General features: G+C 48.5%; 1 protein-coding gene across 4 annotated transcripts in view; it reads left to right on the top strand.

The window, feature by feature from the left end:
• The first annotated feature begins 19,399 nt into the window (after positions 1-19,399).
• The window catches only part of LOC129822405 (SH2B adapter protein 2-like), a 48,357-nt gene continuing 45,229 nt past the window's right edge, over positions 19,400-22,527 (top strand). For 2 of the 4 annotated variants that reach the window (XR_008754485.1, XM_055880664.1), the window contains exon 1: positions 19,402-19,667. The gene's annotated coding sequence lies outside the window, so the exon portion shown is untranslated. Of the gene's footprint in view, positions 19,668-22,527 lie in introns of all 4 variants that reach the window. The other 2 variants (XM_055880666.1, XM_055880665.1) reach the window with 2 other exon arrangements.

Below are 22,527 nucleotides of genomic sequence, written 5' to 3'. Positions count from 1 at the left end.
CCTGTGTGTTTTGGTTACAATGTGGGATGTCACAATATGTGGAATGATGAACCTTTATTTAAGCAGGGAGTCATAGAAATGGAATTAATTTATATGGATGTTACAATGTGAAACATAATGACGTCACAATGATCAATGTCTAAATGATGTCACAATGAGTGATGTCAAAATGATGTGGTGTCAAATTCATAATGATGTCACAATAAGTGGTGCCAAAATGTTCAATGTCACATCAATGCTTAATGTTACAGTGGACGACGTCAAAGTGAATGTTGTCACAGTATACTAAGTATACACACAGGTACTAATGGTGTTTTCAACACAACTGGTGAGGTGTTCAAAACAACTGGGAACTCGGATATCTCCGACTTCAGTGCGTTCAAGGCAACTGGGAACTTGGGGGGGGGGGGTGAGCTCCAATTGTTTTTTTGAATGGTCATCAAACTCAGAATTTTGGAACTCGGGCCTCTTTCTAGAGCCCCGACCTGAAGATCACTGACGTCAGGATTAGATGTCGTATTTTCCAGAGTTCCCAGTTGTCCTGAAAGCACCATGGGAACTCGCAAAAAAACCAGGTCAAATCATGACGTCAGTGATCTTCGGGTCAGAAAGTCAAGAGTTTTAGAAAGATGCCCGTGTTTACAACTTGGAATCTGTGTTCGAGCGGATCACTTTTGTCAAGTCTGAGAAGTGTGTTGCATTATCGGGGTAAAAATCGCCACGCTTGCGTCTACAGTGGACGGGGACAGTATATTCGGAGAGAGCCATGATTCCGTGAAACAGAGTATGTTACAGTCCCTGATGTCTCTCTGGAAGGAGATCCTCGCCATGAGCTCGTCTACTTTATTGTCCAGAGACTGAACATTAGCGAGTAATATACTCGGAAGGACCATCCTGCCTCCTGAGTCAAACTAGAAGTCCACTCCGAATACCTTTTCTCTGCCGGTGGCATCTTGGAGCCTCTGGGATAAGTTCAATCGCCCTGGGGTGTACGAACAAAGGATCCAATCTATGAAAGTTGTATTCCTGGTCGTTATAGTTACCGCCTCTGATATCCAAAAGTTATTTACGGCTGTATGTAATAACGCAAAATACGTTCTGGGCTAATAATGTAAGAAATAATTATTTTTATTATAAATAATAAAAATAAATTCTGCAAAGTTGCTTAAGAGTTAGAAGCAGAGCTGCCATGTCGGTCGGTGCCATCTTACTTAAGCTCAAAAACACACAATGAAAAATGCAATAAAATAATAGCTAGTTGAAATCCAGACACTTACATGTTGACTTCTGTCTTCAACATGCCGTCAGCAGAGGGCGGCAGAGAATCTCTTTATTGACCTCTTCCTGGCTCTCATCCTCACCTTGTGTGTCTGTGTTTGTTTGTCTATTTCTCTCTCTTTTATTCTCTGTCTGTCTGTCTGTGTGGTTGTTCAGTGTGCATGTGGATAAAGGGATCATTCTGTCTGTCTGTGTGTTTGTCCAGTGTGCATGTGGATAAAGGGATCATTCTGTCTGTCTGTATTTGTGTGTTTTTGTCCAGTGTACATGTGGATAAAGTCCATGAAGATGGTCAGGACAACATACTGGTAGTAATAGTGCTGTAATGCCCCCAGGCAGGGAGAAAGCTATTGACTGTTCTGTTTCTACCTCACAGTCGACAATACACATGAGCTGCTGCTTCTGCTAATTAGGGTGTTATTTAATCCAACCTGCTGCACTGCTGAAAAATACATGAGAATTGTTTTTTCAATTTTTTTATTTAACCTTTATTTAACCAGGTAGGCTAGTTGAGAACAAGTTCTCATTTACAACTGCGACCTGGCCAAGATAAAGCAAAGCAGTGTGACACAATCAACAACACAGGGTTACACATGGAATAAACAAACGTACAGTCAATAACACAATAGAAAAAGTCTATATACAGTGTGTGCAAATGGCGTGAGGAGGTAAGCCATGCACACTGCCTCCTTGTAGCGGTGTCACAATGTTTGCCTTGGGGTAAGTTGAGCCAATGGCCACCATACCCTAGATACAAATGTTTACATTTGGTCATTTTTATGCATAATTATGCATAGTATTTTTGCAAAAAATATGAATTCAAGATGCAATTTTGTTACAGAGCAGACGACATGCCCCGTGTACACAAATGTAAAACAATCAGGGGTCTAGTCCCCCTTGAGGTCCTTGACAGCAGCCAGAGAGTGAAAGAAGGGAAGAAGTCCTTTCAAGCAGGGGTCTAGTCCCCCTTGAGGTCCTTGACAGCAGCCAGGGAGTGAAAGAAGGGAAGAAGTCCTTTCAAGCAGGGGTCTAGTCCCCATTGAGGTCCTTGACAGCAGCCAGGGAGTGAGAGAAGGGAAGAAGTCCTTTCAAGCAGGGGTCTAGTCCCCCTTGAGGTCCTTGACAGCAGCCAGGGAGTGAGAGAAGGGAAGAAGTCCTTTCAAGCAGGGGTCTAGTCCCCCTTGAGGTCCTTGACAGCAGCCAGGGAGTGAGAGAAGGGAAGAAGTCCTTTCAAGCAGGGGTCTAGTCCCCCTTGAGGTCCTTGACAGCGGCCAGGGAGTGAGAGAAGGGAAGAAGTCCTTTCAAGCAGGGGTCTAGTCCCCCTTGAGGTCCTTGACAGCGGCCAGGGAGTGAGAGAAGGGAAGAAGTCCTTTCAAGCAGGGGTCTAGTCCCCCTTGAGGTCCTTGACAGCAGCCAGGGAGTGAGAGAAGGGAAGAAGTCCTTTCAAGCAGCGGCAAGGGATGAAAACAATGGACTGAACGACACTGAAGAGGGACAACGACAAACAAGAAGAGGAACATGAACCTGTGTGAAAGAGAGGCTAGGACAGAGGAACACAAGGTCTTATCTGATGACATGGAGTCTCAGCTTGATTAAGAGAGGCTATGACAGAGGAACACAAGGTCTTATCTGATGACATGGAGTCTCAGCTTGATTAAGAGAGGATATGACAGAGGAACACAAGGTCTTATCTGATGACATGGAGTCTCAGCTTGATAAACATATCAAGAATCTCACGGACCAGTTTCATGAGCTTAGTCGCCTCAAATGCAGAGAACTTTCCTAAAAATTGACACATCGAGACAACCTCCCTGTCCCAGACAACTTCCCCTGTCCCCATGCTCAACTTTCCCTGTCCCCATGCTCAACTTCCCCTGTCCCCATGCTCAACTTACCCTGTCTCTATGCTCAACTTCCCCTGTCTCTATGCTCAACTTCCCCTGTCCCCATGCTCAACCTCCCCTGTCCCCATGCTCAACTTCCCCTGTCCCCATGCTCAACTTCCCCTGTCCCCATGCTCAACTTCCCCTGTCCCCATGCTCAACTTCCCCTGTCCCCATGCTCAACTTCCCCTGTCCCCATGCTCAACTTCCCCTGTCCCCTTGCTCAACTTCCCCTGTCCCCATGCTCAACTTCCCCTTTCTCTATCCTCTCAACTTCCCCTGTCCCCATGCTCAACTTCCCCTGTCTCTATGCTCAACTTCCCCTGTCCCCATGGTCAACTTCCCCTGTCCCCATGCTCAACTTCCCCTGTCCCCATGCTCAACTTCCCCTGTCCCCATGCTCAACTTCCCCTGTCCCCATGCTCAACTTCCCCTGTCCCCATGCTCAACTTCCCCTGTCCCCATGCTCAACTTCCCCTGTCTCTATGCTCAACTTCCCCTGTCCCCGTGCTCAACTTCCCCTGTCCCCATGCTCAACTTCCCCTGTCCCCATGCTCAACCTCCCCTGTCCCCATGCTCAACCTCCCCTGTCCCCATGCTCAACTTCCCCTGTCCCCGTGCTCAACTTCCCCTGTCCCCGTGCTCAACTTCCCCTGTCCCCGTGCTCAACTTCCCCTGTCCCCGTGCTCAACTTCCCCTGTCCCCGTGCTCAACTTCCCCTGTCCCCGTGCTCAACTTCCCCTGTCCCCATGCTCAACTTCCCCTGTCCCCATGCTCAACTTCCCCTGTCCCCATGCTCAACTTCCCCTGTCCCCTTGCTCAACTTACCCTGTCCCCATGCTCAACTTCCCCTGTCCCCATGCTCAACTTCCCCTGTCTCTATCCTCTCAACTTCCCCTGTCCCCATGCTCAACTTCCCCTGTCTCTATCCTCTCAACTTCCCCTGTCCCCATGCTCAACTTCCCCTGTCTCTATGCTCAACTTCCCCTGTCCCCATGGTCAACTTCCCCTGTCCCCATGCTCAACTTCCCCTGTCCCCATGCTCAACTTCCCCTGTCCCCATGCTCAACTTCCCCTGTCCCCATGCTCAACTTCCCCTGTCCCCATGCTCAACTTCCCCTGTCTCTATGCTCAACTTCCCCTGTCCCCGTGCTCAACTTACCCTGTCCCCATGCTCAACTTCCCCTGTCCCCATGCTCAACTTCCCCTGTCCCCATGCTCAACCTCCCCTGTCCCCATGCTCAACTTCCCCTGTCCCCGTGCTCAACTTCCCCTGTCCCCGTGCTCAACTTCCCCTGTCCCCGTGCTCAACTTCCCCTGTCCCCATGCTCAACTTCCCCTGTCCCCATGCTCAACTTCCCCTGTCCCCATGCTCTCAACTTCCCCTGTCCCCATGCTCTCAACTTCCCCTGTCCCCATGCTCTCAACTTCCCCTGTACCCATGCTCTCAACTTCCCCTGTCCCCATGCTCTCAACTTCCCCTGTCCCCATGCTCAACTTCGCCTGTCCCCATGCTCAACTTCCCCTGTCCCCATGCTCAACTTCCCCTGTCCCCATGCTCAACTTCCCCTGTCCCCATGCTCAACTTCCCCTGTCCCCATGCTCTCAACTTCCCCTGTCCCCATGCTCTCAACTTCCCCTGTCCCCATGCTCTCAACTTCCCCTGTCCCCATGCTCAACTTCCCCTGTCCCCATGCTCAACTTCCCCTGTCCCCGTGCTCAACTTCCCCTGTCCCCGTGCTCTCAACTTCCCCTGTCCCCGTGCTCTCAACTTCCCCTGTCCCCGTGCTCTCAACTTCCCCTGTCCCCGTGCTCAACTTCCCCTGTCCCCATGCTCAACTTCCCCTGTCCCCGTGCTCAACTTCCCCTGTCCCCGTGCTCAACTTCCCCTGTCCCCATGCTCAACTTCCCCTGTCCCCGTGTTCAACTTCCCCTGTCCCCGTGCTCAACTTCCCCTGTCCCCATGCTCTCAACTTCCCCTGTCCCCGTGCTCAACTTCCCCTGTCCCCATGCTCAACTTCCCCTGTCCCCATGCTCAACTTCCCCTGTCCCCGTGCTCAACCTCCCCTGTCCCCATGCTCAACCTCCCCTGTCCCCATGCTCAACCTCCCCTGTCCCCATGCTCAACTTCCCCTGTCCCCATGCTCAACTTCCCCTGTCCCCATGCTCAACTTCCCCTGTCCCCGTGCTCTCAACCTCCCCTGTCCCCGTGCTCTCAACCTCCCCTGTCCCCGTGCTCTCAACTTCCCCTGTCCCCATGCTCAACTTCCCCTGTCCCCATGCTCAACTTCCCCTGTCCCCATGCTCAACTTCCCCTGTCCCCGTGCTCAACTTCCCCTGTCCCCATGCTCTCAACTTCCCCTGTCCCCATGCTCTCAACTTCCCCTGTCCCCATGCTCAACTTACCCTGTCCCCATGCTCTCAACTTCCCCTGTCCCCATGCTCAACTTACCCTGTCCCCATGGTCAACTTACCCTGTCCCCATGGTCAACTTACCCTGTCCCCATGCTCAACTTACCCTGTCCCTATGCTCAACTTCCCCTGTCCCAGACAACTTCCCCTGTCTCTATGCTCTCAACTTCCCCTGTCCCCATGCTCAACTTCCCCTGTCCCAGACAACTTCCCCTGTCTCTATGCTCTCAACCTCCCCTGTCCCCATGGTCAACTTACCCTGTCCCCATGCTCAACTTCCCCTGTCCCCATGGTCAACTTCCCCTGTCCCCATGGTCAACTTCCCCTGTCCCCATGGTCAACTTACCCTGTCCCCATGGTCAACTTACCCTGTCCCCATGGTCAACTTACCCTGTCCCCATGGTCAACTTACCCTGTCCCCATGCTCAACTTACCCTGTCCCCATGCTCAACTTACCCTGTCCCTATGCTCTCAACTTCCCCTGTCTCTATGCTCACCTTCCCCTGTCCCCATGGTCAACTTCCCCTGTCCCCATGCTCAACTTCCCCTGTCCCCGTGCTCTCAACGTCCCCTGTCCCCGTGCTCAACCTCCCCTGTCCCCGTGCTCTCAACTTCCCCTGTCTCCATGCTCAACTTCCCCTGTCCCTGTGCTCTCAACTGCCCCCATAACCAGGTTAGGTTGTGCCAAGAGACCACTTTTTTGGACAAGATATATTTTCAAAACAGTTTACATGAATTCTGAATATTTCCAGGGATCCGCAACATCCTAAAATATATGTAGATATCTTTGTTAGAAATAATATATTTCCCATGACGTAGTGGTGCTGAATGTAAAAAATGGTGTTGGCGTACCCCAATAACGGAATGGTGTTGGCGTACCCCAATAACGAAATGGTGTTGGCGTACCCCAATAACGGAATGGTGTTGGCGTACCCCAATAACGGAATGGTGTTGGCATACCCCAATAACAGAATGGTGTTGGCGTACCCCAATAACAGAATGGTGTGGGCGTACCCCAATAACGGAATGGTGTGGAAGTACCCCAATAACAGAATGGTGTGGGCGTACCCCAATAACGGAATGGTGTGGGTGTACCCCAATAACGGAATGGTGTGGGTGTACCCCAATAACGGAATGGTGTGGGTGTACCCCAATAACGGAATGGTGTGGGTGTACCCCAATAACGGAATGGTGTGGGTGTACCCCAATAACAGAATGGTGTGGGCGTACCCCAATAACGGAATGGTGTGGGTGTACCCCAATAACGGAATGGTGTGGAAGTACCCCAATAACAGAATGGTGTTGATGTACCCCAATAACAGAATGGTGTGGGCGTACCCCAAGAACAGAATGGTGTGGGCGTACCCCAATAATGGAATGGTGTTGGCGTACCCCAATAACAGAATGGTGTGGGCGTACCCCAATAACGGAATGGTGTGGGCGTACCCCAAGAACAGAATGGTGGCAGCGTACCCCAATAACAGAATGGTGTGGGCGTACCCCAACAACAGAACGGTGTGTGCTTACCCCAATAACAGAATGGTGGCAGCGTACCTCAATAACAGAATGGCGGCGGCGTACCCCAATAACAGAATGGTGGCGGCGTACCCCAATAACAGAATGGTGGCAGCGTACCCCAATAACAGAATGGTGGCAGCGTACCCCAACAACAGAATGGTGGCAGCGTACCCCAATAACAGAATGGTGTGGGCGTACCCCAACAACAGAATGGTGTGGGCGTACCCCAACAACAGAATGGTGTGGGCGTACCCCAACAACAGAATGGTGGCAGCGTACCCCAACAACAGAATGGTGTGGGCGTACCCCAATAACAGAATGGTGTGGGCGTACCCCAACAACAGAATGTTGTGGGCGTACCCCAATAACAGAATGGTGGCGGCGTACCCCAATAACAGAATGGTGGCGGCGTACCCCAATAATGGAATGGTGTGGGCGTACCCCAACAACAGAATGGTGTGGGCGTATACCGGTCATTACAAGTATTCATGTAAGTAAACTGCTGATTGGGCAGCTCATTCTCTTCAGGAGGAGGACGTTATTCTCTATGAGGAAATAGCTAGCATGTTTGAAACAGTCTCTTTGAGGAAGGGTTTTTGAAATGTTTTTTATCCAATTTATGCTTTGGCTACAAATACGAGTATAGGATGCGTCAACAAAATTATTTGGGTATGAGTTAACAGAATAGGACATTTTTAAAGTGAGATTTTCAATGGACTGTTACTTTAAACCGCTGTGTTACGACTGCCAGGCAGCGTTAAGGTTAATTCAATTACAATTCCAGTCAATTCAGGAAGTACACTGAAAGTCCAACTCCAATGCTCGTCCATGCTTTTCAATTAGGAACATGTGGAATTGGAATTTGGTTCACTTTCTGAATTGACTGGAATTGAAATGGAATTGACCCCAAACCTGCTCCCCCAGGCCAGAAGTCCTGTATGTGAAGCGTTCCCAGCCTACCATTCAGAAACAGCATCGTTCACTTCTTAGTAGCTGTGATCTCATTCGTTGATTTAACATCATTCAAGATTTTGTGTCGCTAAGTACGTCAGCTCAGAAAAATTTAGAATCAAGATTCCCCCCCCCCCCCCCATCATTAATACAGAGTGTGTGTGAGGGGGTCATACATTTTTCAATGGCACCATTCACCACACCCCTCCACACCTCCACTTCTCCTCCCCTCCATCTCTCCTCCCTCATTCTCTTCATCTCCTGGGGAACTCCTCTCCCCCACAACAAGCCCCGCCTCTCTCTCTTTCTCTTTCCCAGCATGCAGTCGCTTCGCCCCCTGGTTCCCCCGGTCGTTGCCATGGAAACAGACCTCCGTCAGGTTGCTCCTGCTGAACAGTCCTAAATGCGTTCTGATTCGCTCCGACAGCATCTGGACGAGTCAGCCACACATGTGACCGCCTGTCCAGCCAATCAGATGTCTAGAGCCCCCCCCCCCCCCCCCCTTCACCCAACCTCCGTACACCCCTTGGTGAGGCAGAGACTCCCCACCTCACCGCCTTCCCCCTGAAGGTGACAGGAGGGGACTCTGGGTCTCAGAGCAGAACAGAGGCTGCTGCACTAATCCACTGATCACTGGGATCCATGGCCTCATGACAACAACAGCACAACATTTTATTTACAGTCAGACTCTTAGTCTCCTGCGGTGTTTTATTGAAGAGCACCTTGTGCCAAACACCGTTAAAATGAATACATTAACTGTCACGGACATTGTGTCAAATTGTTGTCTTTTTCGTCATTGTGGGAGTGAATGGGAATTATTCAGATAAAGTCCTGTTGTCTCTGTTGATGAGGTTGATCATCACATTCATCCTTCTCTCCTGGTCTGTGTGATTTAGTATGTTGTCTACTATGTGTTGTCTCTGCTCCTGTCCCCAGACATACTGACGTCATCAAATTAATCACTAGCTCTGTGAGAGATCAGGTGCAATTTGACTCACAATATGCACACACACACACACACACACACACACACACACACACACACACACACACACACACACACACACACACACACACACACACACATAAACTGCTTTAATAAATATGTAGTTGTCAACCCCAGTGATGCGCATGGGTGCTGAGGGATTGTGGGAGCCTGAGTAAGCTCTGTTCATTGGGCCTTTTCTGTTCTCAGTCACTAGGGAGAACAGAAGGCCCAACTCCCCAACTCCTTCCCTCTCCCCCTCTCTCTCCATCCCTCTCCCTCCCTCTCCCCCTCCCTCTCCCTCCCTCTCCCCCTCTCTCTCCATCCCTCTCCCCCTCTCTCTCCATCCCTCCCTCTCCCTCTCCCCCTCCCTCTCCCTCTCCCCCTTCTCTCCATCCCTCTCCCTCTCCCTCTCCCTCTCCCTCCCTCTCCCTCCCTCTCCATCCAACTCCCCCTCCCTCCCCCTCCCTCTCCCCCTTCCTCTCCATTCAACTCCCCCTCCCTCTCCCTCCAACTCCCTCTCCCTCTCCGTCCAACTCCCCGACTCTCTCCCTCCAACTCCCTCTCCCTCTCCATCCAACTCCCTCTCCCCCATCTCTCTCCATCCAATGTTTCAGTCACCAGTCCCTCTCTGTAACTCAGTAGGAAGAGGTATGTTTCAGTCCCTCTCTGTAACTCAGTAGGAAGAGGTATGTTTCAGTCCCTCTCTGTAACTCAGTAGGAAGAGGTATGTTTCAGTCCCTCTCTGTAACTCAGTAGGAAGAGGTATGTTTCAGTCACCAGTCCCTCTCTGTAACTCAGTAGGAAGAGGTATGTTTCAGTCCCTCTCTGTAGCTCAGTAGGAAGAGGTATGTTTCAGTCACCAGTCCCTCTCTGTAACTCAGTAGGAAGAGGTATGTTTCAGTCCCTCTCTGTAACTCAGTAGGAAGAGGTATGTTTCAGTCCCTCTCTGTAACTCAGTAGGAAGAGGTATGTTTCAGTCACCAGTCCCTCTCTGTAACTCAGTAGGAAGAGGTATGTTTCAGTCCCTCTCTGTAACTCAGTAGGAAGAGGTATGTTTCAGTCCCTCTCTGTAACTCAGTAGGAAGAGGTATGTTTCAGTCACCAGTCCCTCTCTGTAACTCAGTAGGAAGAGGTATGTTTCAGTCCCTCTCTGTAGCTCAGTAGGAAGAGGTATGTTTCAGTCACCAGTCCCTCTCTGTAACTCAGTAGGAAGAGGTATGTTTCAGTCCCTCTCTGTAACTCAGTAGGAAGAGGTATGTTTCAGTCACCAGTCCCTCTCTGTAACTCAGTAGGAAGAGGTATGTTTCAGTCCCTCTCTGTAGCTCAGTTAGGAAGAGGTATGTTTCAGTCCCTCTCTGTAACTCAGTAGGAAGAGGTATGTTTCAGTCCCTCTCTGTAGCTCAGTAGGAAGAGGTATGTTTCAGTCACCAGTCCCTCTCTGTAACTCAGTAGGAAGAGGTATGTTTCAGTCCCTCTCTGTAACTCAGTAGGAAGAGGTATGTTTCAGTCACCAGTCCCTCTCTGTAACTCAGTAGGGAGAGGTATGTTTCAGTCACCAGTCCCTCTCTGTAACTCAGTAGGAAGAGGTATGTTTCAGTCCCTCTCTGTAACTCAGTAGGAAGAGGTATGTTTCAGTCACCAGTCCCTCTCTGTAGCTCAGTAGGAAGAGGTATGTTTCAGTCCCTCTCTGTAGCTCAGTTAGGAAGAGGTATGTTTCAGTCCCTCTCTGTAGCTCAGTTAGGAAGAGGTATGTTTCAGTCCCTCTCTGTAGCTCAGTTAGGAAGAGGTATGTTTCAGTCCCTCTCTGTAGCTCAGTAGGAAGAGGTATGTTTCAGTCACCAGTCCCTCTCTGTAACTCAGTAGGAAGAGGTATGTTTCAGTCCCTCTCTGTAACTCAGTAGGAAGAGGTATGTTTCAGTCACCAGTCCCTCTCTGTAGCTCAGTAGGAAGAGGTATGTTTCAGTCACCAGTCCCTCTCTGTAACTCAGTAGGAAGAGGTATGTTTCAGTCACCAGTCCCTCTCTGTAACTCAGTAGGAAGAGGTATGTTTCAGTCACCAGTCCCTCTCTGTAACTCAGTAGGAAGAGGTATGTTTCAGTCCCTCTCTGTAACTCAGTAGGAAGAGGTATGTTTCAGTCACCAGTCCCTCTCTGTAGCTCAGTAGGAAGAGGTATGTTTCAGTCACCAGTCCCTCTCTGTAACTCAGTAGGAAGAGGTATGTTTCAGTCACCAGTCCCTCTCTGTAGCTCAGTTAGGAAGAGGTATGTTTCAGTCACCAGTCCCTCTCTGTAACTCAGTAGGAAGAGGTATGTTTCAGTCCCTCTCTGTAGCTCAGTAGGAAGAGGTATGTTTCAGTCACCAGTCCCTCTCTGTAACTCAGTAGGAAGAGGTATGTTTCAGTCCCTCTCTGTAACTCAGTAGGAAGAGGTATGTTTCAGTCACCAGTCCCTCTCTGTAACTCAGTAGGAAAAGGAATGTTTCAGTCCCTCTCTGTAGCTCAGTAGGAAGAGGTATGTTTCAGTCACCAGTCCCTCTCTGTAACTCAGTAGGAAGAGGTATGTTTCAGTCCCTCTCTGTAACTCAGTAGGAAGAGGTATGTTTCAGTCACCAGGACCTCTTGTGACAGAGAGGCAGTTTTGGAGTATCCCCCCCCCCCCCCCATCTATAATATTTGAGTGGGGGGGTTGAGAAGATCCACACATCCATCCTCAAACGCCCCCAAGAGGCCAATCTCTCTTTCAACCACTTCAGATGCTTTCAGAGGAAATCAAACGGCTGTGTGGGTTCAAAATTCTAATTGTGATTGGTCATATACACATATTTAGAAGATGTAATTACGGGTGTAGCAAAAAGCTTGTGTTTCTAGCTCCAACCGTGCAGTAATATCTCACAATAAACAACAAAACACTTAAATCTAAAAAGTTAAAGAATGGAATTTAGAAATATTAGGACGAGCCATGGCGTAGTCTGGTAAATTGTTCCTTGTTCCTGTCTAATGGAGGGAAACACACCTTGTTCCTGTTTAATGGAGGGAAACACACCTTGTTCCTGTCTAATGGAGCATGGAGGGAAACAAACCTTGTTCCTGTCTAATGGAGAGAAACACACCTTGTTCCTGTCTAATGGAGGGAAACACACCTTGTTCCTGTCTAATGGAGGGAAACACACCTTGTTCCTGTCTAATGGAGGGAAACACACCTTGTTCCTGTCTAATGGAGGGAAACACACCTTGTTCCTGTCTAATGGAGGGAAACACACCTTGTTCCTGTCTAATGGAGAGAAACACACATTGTTTCTGTTTAATGGAGGGAAACACACCTTGTTCCTGTCTAATGGAGAGAAACACACATTGTTTCTGTTTAATGGAGCATGGAGAGAAACACCCAGGAGGAGTGGAGCATCAATGGCTAGACCATAGATTTAGGAATTAGAATACTAGAATGGAAATGAACCTTCTGAATTTGAAGAATTTATCTGCACTGTATGTTTGTTCTCTATCCAGCCAGTTTTAGAGGAATGATACCATTAATATTTCAAATGTACTGCCAATATGCCAACGTTTCCATGTAAACAATGTAGTCAATCCACTGGCTGACTTCAGTTGATGATAGGACTTAGACAAGTTGTAAATGAAACGATTAGTGATATTATACCATATAAAAGCACTCTCAGCTATTGCAGCAGTCGTCCACTGGACCTCAGGTGGGCAGTGTGAAAAGTTCCCTGTGTGGTCTCTGTGGGACACCATACTGTAGTGTTGTCAGCAAAGTCACCAATCCGTCTCGAAAGGAGCGTGAAAGCGAGCCACCGGGCTCTACGCATTTGCTGACCTGTGACCCCAATGACTACCGCCCCCTGGTTAAAGTGGAATTTACACACACTGACGAAGATGAACACGGGGATGGTTCTGTAGTACAGACATTTAAATGCAATTCATGGAATGCATAGAATAGAACAAATTGTACCATGGCATTGTTGAATACTCATTTCTGATTGGCTTGAAGGGCATTCTAGAGCGTGCATGATTTCCTTATAAGGCACAGGTATATTTACTCCCTTGGACATCATGGGTCAGGCTGGCTAGCCAATCAGGGCCTGCAGAGACTGCATGGCTAGAGAGTGCACAAGGGTGAGACACATGGCTATTGTCTGATTGGCTGAAGCCGCAAGCTGGAGGAGATATGGATTTGTCACGAGGGGGAAAAGGTGAGGATTGGTAAGAGTCTGACAGCATGGGTCCAGATATCAAATAAATAAATCCACACACAACGTAGTGATAGAGCGTCCTGTAGCGCCCTCTTCAGGCGGATTCTGTAACAGCTTTACAAGAAAACAAAAATGAAGACATTTACACTCTGTTCACGTGTACATTCATTTTAGAGGATATTTACACAGAGAATTGGTATAAAAACCATATAAACTGTTTATAGTTATATTTCTATATTTTAGCTTGACAATAATTCTATTACACAATTTCTGATATATCACATGACTTAGTTTTATTTTCCGACGTAAGGCGCCGAGTTACCTTAGTGGTTAAGAACGTTGGGCCAGTAACCTTAGTGGTTAAGAGCGTTGGGCCAGTAACCTTAGTGGTTAACAGAGTTGGGCCAGTAACCTTAGTGGTTAAGAGCGTTGGGCCAGTAACCTTAGTGGTTAACAGAGTTGGGCCAGTAACCTTAGTGGTTAAGAGAGTTGGGCCAGTAACCTTAGTGGTTAAGAGAGTTGGGCCAGTAACCTTAGTGGTTAAGAGCTTTGGGCCAGTAACCTTAGTGGTTAAGAGCGTTGGGCCAGTAACCTTAGTGGTTAAGAGCTTTGGGCCAGTAACCTTAGTGGTTAAGAGCGTTGGGCCAGTAACCTTAGTGGTTAAGAGCGTTGGGCCAGTAACCTTAGTGGTTAAGAGCGTTGGGCCAGTAACCTTAGTGGTTAAGAGCGTTGGGCCAGTAACCTTAGTGGTTAACAGAGTTGGGCCAGTAACCTTAGTGGTTAAGAGCTTTGGGCCAGTAACCTTAGTGGTTAAGAGCGTTGGGCCAGTAACCTTAGTGGTTAAGAGCGTTGGGCCAGTAACCTTAGTGGTTAAGAGCGTTGGGCCAGTAACCTTAGTGGTTAAGAGCGTTGGGCCAGTAACCTTAGTGGTTAAGAGAGTTGGGCCAGTAACCTTAGTGGTTAAGAGCGTTGGGCCAGTAACCTTAGTGGTTAAGAGAGTTGGGCCAGTAACCTTAGTGGTTAAGAGAGTTGGGCCAGTAACCTTAGTGGTTAAGAGCGTTGGGCCAGTAACCTTAGTGGTTAACAGAGTTGGGCCAGTAACCTTAGTGGTTAAGAGCGTTGGGCCAGTAACCTTAGTGGTTAAGAGCTTTGGGCCAGTAACCTTAGTGGTTAAGAGCTTTAGGTCACTGGTTCGAATCCCCGAGCAGACTAAAAGGGAAATCTGCCGATGTGCCCTTGAGTAAGGCAGTTAACCCCTAACTGTTCCTGTAAGTCGGACTGGATAAGAGCGTCTGCTAAATTACTCAAATGTAAACGTTAAATCAGGATTATACCTCTATGGCCATTCGTTCCAATGAGACTGGTTTGGATTTCTCCGTGAACAATATGGCTGACATTTTTACCCCATTCTGGAACTCAGTGGGTCGGACTATAGAGCAGCTCTGTGTGTCAGTGTATGCTTCTCAAAGTGAGAAAGTGTGTGTGTGTGTCCAGCTGGTCTGAGCCCCTCCCCCAGGAAGCCCCCTGTGAGTGATTTACAGGAGACAGTCTGAAAGAACAATACTGTGAGAGATTGTATGGTGGAGGCTGGGTCACTGCACTCAATGAGTTACTGTGTCTGCCTGTCTGTCTGTCTGTCTGTCTGTCTGCACTCAATGAGTTACTGGGTCACTGCACTCAATGAGTTACTGTGTCTGCCTGTCTGTCTGTCTGTCTGCACTCAATGAGTTACTGTGTCTGCCTGTCTGTCTGTCTGTCTGCACTCAATGAGTTACTGTGTCCGTGTGTCTGTCTGTCTGCACTCAATGATGTTACTGTGTCTGTCTGTCTGTTTGCCACCAAATTAATGTATGTATCTTGCTGTGTCTAAATGGCTGGGGTAGGTTGCAAGTTTATGTAGCATGCTAGGACCTGGGGCAGGGGCAGGATCAGGGGCAGGGGCAGGACCAGGGGCAGGACCAGGGGCAGGACCAGGACCAGGGCCAGGATCAGGGGCAGGGGCAGGACCAGGGGCAGGACCAGGACCAGGACCAGGGCCAGGATCAGGGGCAGGGGCAGGACCAGGGGCAGGACCAGGACCAGGACCAGGGCCAGGATCAGGGGCAGGGGTAGGACCAGGGGCAGGACCAGGACCAGGACCAGGGCCAGGATCAGGGGCAGGGGCAGGACCAGGACCAGGACCAGAGCCAGGATCAGGGGCAGAGGCAGGGCCAGGGCCAGGATCAGGGGCAGGGGCAGGGGCAGGGCCACGATCAGGGGCAGGATCAGGGGCAGGAGCAGGACCAGGACCAGGACCAGGCTTATAAACTCTGATATAATGGATTAGGTATAAATGTTTGGCACTGAGCAAATTTCAGGTCTGCTGAGCGCAAACATGAACATTGTGAAAATGTGTTCACTGTGAACACTGAGACTGGATCCGCTTTATGTTAGTTTTAACAGTGGTCAAGTAGGCTACTGTGGTTATTTGATCACAATGTAGGCAGAGTGGCCTAACAATGGAGAAAAATGCATCCCATTTCCTTTGTATATGGACATTGCTGTTCTATCATTTAGCCTGCAGTAGCAGCAAATGTGTGGTGTTCAATATAGGCCATACAGGCCTACTGCAGCTCTGATTGGTTACGGTGCACCAGTCTGTGTAGCGTTCAAGACAACTGGGAACTCAGAACTGAGAACTCAGAACTGGGAACTCAGAACTGGGAACTCAGAACTGGGAACTCAGAACTGGAAACTGGAAACTCTGACTTTCGACTTCAGTGCTTCAAAACAACTGAGAATTCTGAAAAAGAAAACGAGCTCCGACTGGGAAAAAAATCGATTTGGAAACTCTGGCCTCTTTTTAGAGCCTCGACTTTCCGACCTGAAGATCGCTGACGTCATGATTTGACCTCGTATTTTTCAGAGTTCCCAGTTGTTTTGAACGCGGTATTAGTTATGCCTCTCAATACAATATAATCCTACTCCAATGCGCTCTGCCTACAAGGAAATCTCTTGCACAGTTAGTTTTGCATACTAAATCTTGCGTAGTTCGTTTTGTTTCGGTATGTTACACTGAAGGTGGCTAATATTGAGTTGATTCCAGCACAATTCCCACAAAGGGGAAAACCAGAAAGTTAAGTTAATCCGCTGATATTTATTATACGGCGCCCGCGCAGTTTAGAGAGAACATTGGTGGTAAGACAAATGGCTAGTGATTGACACTAAGTGTGTGTGTGTGTCACAGGAGGTTGTTGGCACCTTAATCGGTGGGGGGGTGGGGGGGGGGCAATTTGCATACGGCACCAACAGATCCACAGATATGCAAATTGGAGTGGTCTAGGGTTTCCGGGATGGTACTGTTGATGTAAGTCATGACCAGCCTTTCAAAGCACTTCATGGCTACCTAAGTGAGTGCTACGGGGTGGTAGTCATTTAGGCAGGTTACCTTGGTGTTCTTGGGCACAGGGACTATGGTGGTCTGCTTGAAACATGTTGGTATTACAGACTCAGACAGGGAGAGGTTGAAAATGTCAGTGAAGACACTTGCCAGTTGGTCAGCGCATGCTCAGAGTACACATCCTGGTAATCCATCTGGCCCTGCGGCCTTGTGAATGTTGACCTGTTTAAAGGTCTTACTCACATCGGCTGCGGAGAGCGTGATCACACAGTCGTCCGGAACAGCTGATGCCCTCATGCATGTTTCAGTGTTACTTGCCTCGAAGCGAGCATAGAAGTTATTTAGCTCGTCTGATAGGCTTGTGTCACTGGGCAGCTCTCGACTGTGCTTACCTTTGTAGTCTGTAATAGTTTGCAAGCCCTGCCACATCCGACGATCGTCGGAGCTGGTGTAGTACGATTCAATCTTAGCCCTATATTGACACTTTGCCTGTTTGATGGTTCGTCGGGGAGCATAGCGGGATTTCTTATAAACTTCTGGATTAGAGTCCTGCTCCTTGAAAGCAGCAGCTCTAGCCTTTAGCTCAGTGCGGATGTTGCCTGTAATCCATGGCTTCTGGTTGGGGTATGCACGTACGGTCACTGTGGGGACGACGTCATCGATTTACTAATCGATGAAGCCAGTGACTGTTCTGGTGTACTCCTCAATGCCATCGGAAGAATCCCGGAACATATTCCAGTCTGTGCTAGCAAAACAGTCTCAATGACTCAAGTAAAAGTGAAAGTCACCCAGTAAAACACTACTTGACTAGAAGTCTAAAAGTACTTGGTTTTAAATATACATAAGTATCAAAAGTAAATGTAATTGCTAAAGTATACTTAAGTATCAAAAGTACAAATAATTTCAAATTCCTTACATTAAGCAAACTAGACAGCACCATTTTCTTGTTTTTTAAATGTACGGAAAGCCAGGGGCACACTCCAACCCCTAGGCATCATGTACAAATAAAGTATTTGTGTTTAGTGAGTCAGATCAAAGGCAGTAGGGACGACCAGGGATGTTCTCTGTTTAGTGAGTCAGATCAGAGGCAGAGGGATGACCAGGGATGTTCTCTGTTTAGTGAGTCAGATTAGAGGCAGAGGGACGACCAGGGATGTTCTCTGTTTAGTGAGTCAGATCAAAGGCAGTAGGGACGACCAGGGATGTTCTCTGTTTAGTGAGTCAGATCAGAGGCAGTAGGGACGACCAGGGATGTTCTCTGTTTAGTGAGTCAGATCAAAGGCAGTAGGGATGACCAGGGATGTTCTCTGTTTAGTGAGTCCTCCAGATCAGAGGCAGTAGGGATGACCAGGGATGTTCTCTGTTTAGTGAGTCCTCCAGATCAGAGGCAGTAGAGATGACCAGGGATGTTCTATGTTTAGTGAGTCCACCAGGTCAGAGGCAGTAGGGATGACCAGGGATGTTCTCTGTTTAGTGAGTCCTCCAGATCAGAGGCAGTAGGGATGACCAGGGATGTTCTCTGTTTAGTGAGTCCTCCAGATCAGAGGCAGTAGGGATGACCAGGGATGTTCTCTGTTTAGTGAGTCCTCCAGATCAGAGGCAGTAGGGATGACCAGGGATGTTCTCTGTTTAGTGAGTCCTCCAGATCAAAGGCAGTAGGGATGACCAGGGATGTTCTGTGTTTAGTGAGTCCTCCAGATCAGAGACAGTAGGGAGGACCAGGGATGTTCTCTGTTTAGTGAGTCCTCCAGATCAGAGACAGTAGGGATGACCAGGGATGTTCTCTGTTTAGTGAGTCCTCCAGATCAGAAGCGGTAGGGACGACCAGGGATGTTCTCTGTTTAGTGAGTCCGCCAGATCAGAGGCAGTAGGGATGACCAGGGATGTTCTCTGTTTAGTGAGTCCTCCAGGTCAGAGACAGTAGGGATGACCAGGGATGTTCTCTGTTTAGTGAGTCAGATCAGAGGCAGTAGGGACGACCAGGGATGTTATCTGTTTAGTCCGCCAGATCAGAGGCAGTAGGGACGACCAGGGGTGTTCTCTGTTTAGTAAGTCAGATCAGAGACAGTAGGGAGGACCAGGGGTGTTCTCTGTTTAGTGAGTCAGATCAGAGACAGTAGGGAGGACCAGGGGTGTTCTCTGTTTAGTGAGTCAGATCAAAGGCAGTAGGGATGACCAGGGATGTTCTCTGTTTAGTAAGTCAGAGGCAGTAGGGATGACCAGAGATGTTCTCTTGATAATTGTGTGAAATGGACCAGTTGTCTGTCCTGCTAAGCATTCAAAATGTAACGAGTACTTTTGGGTGTCAGGGAAAATGTAAAGAGTAAAAAGTATATCATGTTCTTTAGGAATGTAGTCAAGTAAAAGTTGTCAAAAATATAAATAGTAAAGTAAAGTACAGATACCCCCAAAAACAACTTAAGTAGTATTTTTACTTAAATACTTTACACCACTGACCAAAACGAACTAAAACTTCACACCATCTCGTCATAATATATACACAGACCGTTCCCGAACAGTTTCAGATAAGGAAACATGCCTTTTAAGGTTAGAGGTTTGGGAAAATAGGATTTTGAATGAGAATCAAATGTTTGGTCCCCACACGGACAGTAAAACAAACGTGTGTGTGGGGGGGGGGGGGGTAAAAGAGGGAGCTTGGTGGGATTACACATAATAGACTTCCCTCTTGCTCACAAAGAAACACACGCAACGTTTCTACCTAGGGCACGTGAACCGATCCAGAGAAAGCAGGAATCGTGCGCGGCCCCTTTAAGGGCAGACTGCGAGGGCTGTTAAATAGATCAGAGAGAGAGATCAACACACGCACACACAGCCATCCCTGGGCTGAGAGACGGTGGTTCCTAAAGTCTAGTGTGCGTCGAGCGGATATGGAGAAAATGTAACGTTGCCGCGGTAGCCTCCTAATCTCCGACATGAAGACAAGTAATGCATAGTATTGGCCTTGATTGGACAACAAAATAACAACAACCAACAGTGCAAGGATTGGCTCCCCGACATCAGCGTAGCGCCGTGCAGTGAGTCGGACATCGAGGTGAGCGCTGCTGCGTTCATGTTTTCCATTTTGTGGCTTCCGACCTGCTTGGATGTTGCTGGGAACTATAGCGCGCATTCTAGCCTACTATTTGCCTTTATGGTCGCCAACCAGTAGCGTAGGCTACGTTCCACATATCATTTCATTTATAGGCTATGAAAATGTTTGCGTCGTGCTTTAGTGAGGAGGGTAGCAGTTCTAGGCTAGGCAGTTTGGCACAGCCCTCACTGTGGTCGCTCCAGGTGCTGAAGGATAGCCGTCTGTCTATTTGCCCCGACAACGCGCCTGGTGCTGAAACGCATCCATTTAAAAAACATTGTTGCGACACACTGGTAGCCTAGGCGATAACAGACTCGATTGATGCCGTTGTTATTACACCTCAATGATTGATGGGCTTCCTCAGAGGCCTCAAGACAAAGCTACTCGGTTTTGGGGCTATGCGGTACGGGACTTTCCCCCTAATCCATTTAGCGGATCTAGGGGTAGGTCTCTCGAGGGGACAATAACAAAGACCACAATAACATGTCTCCAGCAGTCATTGCCAATCTCAGAGTCTGTGTCCTGGCTTTGCCTATAAAGTCTACTCTGTTAACAGTCCTTCATTGACGCGGATTTCGGGATCCGCTCTTTCAGCCGCAGACTCGGTGCTCAGCCGTTCAATAGCCGGTTATTTCTCAGTCATGAGCACTGCCACCGCGCGCACATGGTACCACAGCATATTGATTATTCCCATTGATTAAAAAGCCTAAGCTATTGATATATATTTTACAGTTGTATCTAATTGGTAATGGCTCTTATATAGGAATAATGTTATTGCGGCCTGTTTCATTCGATAGACTATGATCAAACAGAGGCTACAGTGAAGATCAGACAATCATGCCACTTAATTAATAAATGGTCAGTGCAGTGCAACATGTAGGCTAATCTAGGCCATGTTTACTACTGATGGTTTTGTTACCAGTCTACAAAATTAAAGAAAAGAAAAGAAAACTCCCACATCTTGAATTTCAGGGTGTTTTGATCATCTGTGAAATGAATTTAGTGGGTGAGAGGAACGGGAAGAAGAAACGAGTCGCGGAATGAGCGTCTCACACGCTCTATCCTTTATCACCTTTGGTCATAACGGAGGAACGCCGCTCACTCAATATTTACATTAGCTCTGTTTGTCTCCGGTCTGCTCTCACGCTAAGTAGTGTGTTTAACGTGCACAGTGGCGCGTGGGTTGTTTATAAGTGCGTCCTTGTTTCTTTTACAGCACTGGAGGCGCCTGTAGACCAACCGTAGGCGCATCCAGAATCAGAACACAGCAATAGATTCCTGTCGGGAGTATTTTTGTGATACATCACACCTCAAAGGCATTGTGTTCATGTTTGAGTGTACTCTGAGTACATTGTGCTTGTAAATAGTATGGCCGTAGGGCAGTAAGTTATGCCTGCCCTGACTGCTGTCATCATGTCAGCTTAGTCTGGCGCTATCAGTCTGTATAGGAGAGGCTGTATCTGTGAAGGCACCAGTCTGTATAGGAGAGGCTGTATCTGTGAAGGCACCAGTCTGTATAGGAGAGGCTGTGTCTGTGAAGGTACCAGTCTGTATAGGAGAGGCTGTATCTGTGAAGGCAGCAGTCTGTATAGGAGAGGCTGTATCTGTGAAGGCACCAGTCTGTATAGGAGCTGCTGTATCTGTGAAGGTACCAGTCTGTATAGGAGAGGCTGTATCTGTGAAGGCACCAGTCTGTATAGGAGAGGCTGTATCTGTGAAGGTACCAGTCTGTATAGGAGAGGCTGTATCTGTGAAGGCACCAGTCTGTATAGGAGAGGCTGTATCTGTGAAGGCACCAGTCTGTATAGGAGAGGCTGTATCTGTGAAGGCACCAGTCTGTATAGGAGAGGCTGTATCTGTGAAGGTACCAGTCTGTATAGGAGAGGCTGTATCTGTGAAGGCAGCAGTCTGTATAGGAGAGGCTGTATCTGTGAAGGCACCAGTCTGTATAGGAGAGGCTGTATCTGTGAAGGCACCAGTCTGTATAGGAGAGGCTGTATCTGTGAAGGCACCAGTCTGTATAGGAGAGGCTGTATCTGTGAAGGCACCAGTCTGTATAGGAGAGGCTGTATCTGTGAAGGCACCAGTCTGTATAGGAGAGGCTGTGTCTGTGAAGGTACCAGTCTGTATAGGAGAGGCTGTATCTGTGAAGGCAGCAGTCTGTATAGGAGAGGCTGTATCTGTGAAGGCACCAGTCTGTATAGGAGCTGCTGTATCTGTGAAGGTACCAGTCTGTATAGGAGAGGCTGTATCTGTGAAGGCACCAGTCTGTATAGGAGAGGCTGTATGTGTGAAGGTACCAGTCTGTATAGGAGAGGCTGTATCTGTGAAGGCACCAGTCTGTATAGGAGAGGCTGTATCTGTGAAGGCACCAGTCTGTATAGGAGAGGCTGTATCTGTGAAGGCACCAGTCTGTATAGGAGAGGCTGTATCTGTGAAGGTACCAGTCTGTATAGGAGAGGCTGTATCTGTGAAGGCAGCAGTCTGTATAGGAGAGGCTGTATCTGTGAAGGCACCAGTCTGTATAGGAGATGCTGTATCTGTGAAGGCACCAGTCTGTATAGGAGAGGCTGTATCTGTGAAGGTACCAGTCTGTATAGGAGAGGCTGTATCTGTGAAGGTACCAGTCTGTATAGGAGAGGCTGTATCTGTGAAGGCACCAGTCTGTATAGGAGAGGCTGTATCTGTGAAGGCACCAGTCTGTATAGGAGATGCTGTATCTGTGAAGGCACCAGTCTGTATAGGAGAGGCTGTATCTGTGAAGGCAGCAGTCTGTATAGGAGAGGCTGTATCTGTGAAGGCACCAGTCTGTATAGGAGAG

Source organism: Salvelinus fontinalis, chromosome 24, assembly GCF_029448725.1.
Source record: "Salvelinus fontinalis isolate EN_2023a chromosome 24, ASM2944872v1, whole genome shotgun sequence".
Classification (NCBI taxonomy): domain Eukaryota; kingdom Metazoa; phylum Chordata; class Actinopteri; order Salmoniformes; family Salmonidae; genus Salvelinus; species Salvelinus fontinalis.
Note: the sequence above shows the minus strand (reverse complement) of the source record. Positions and strands in the feature narration are given on the sequence as shown.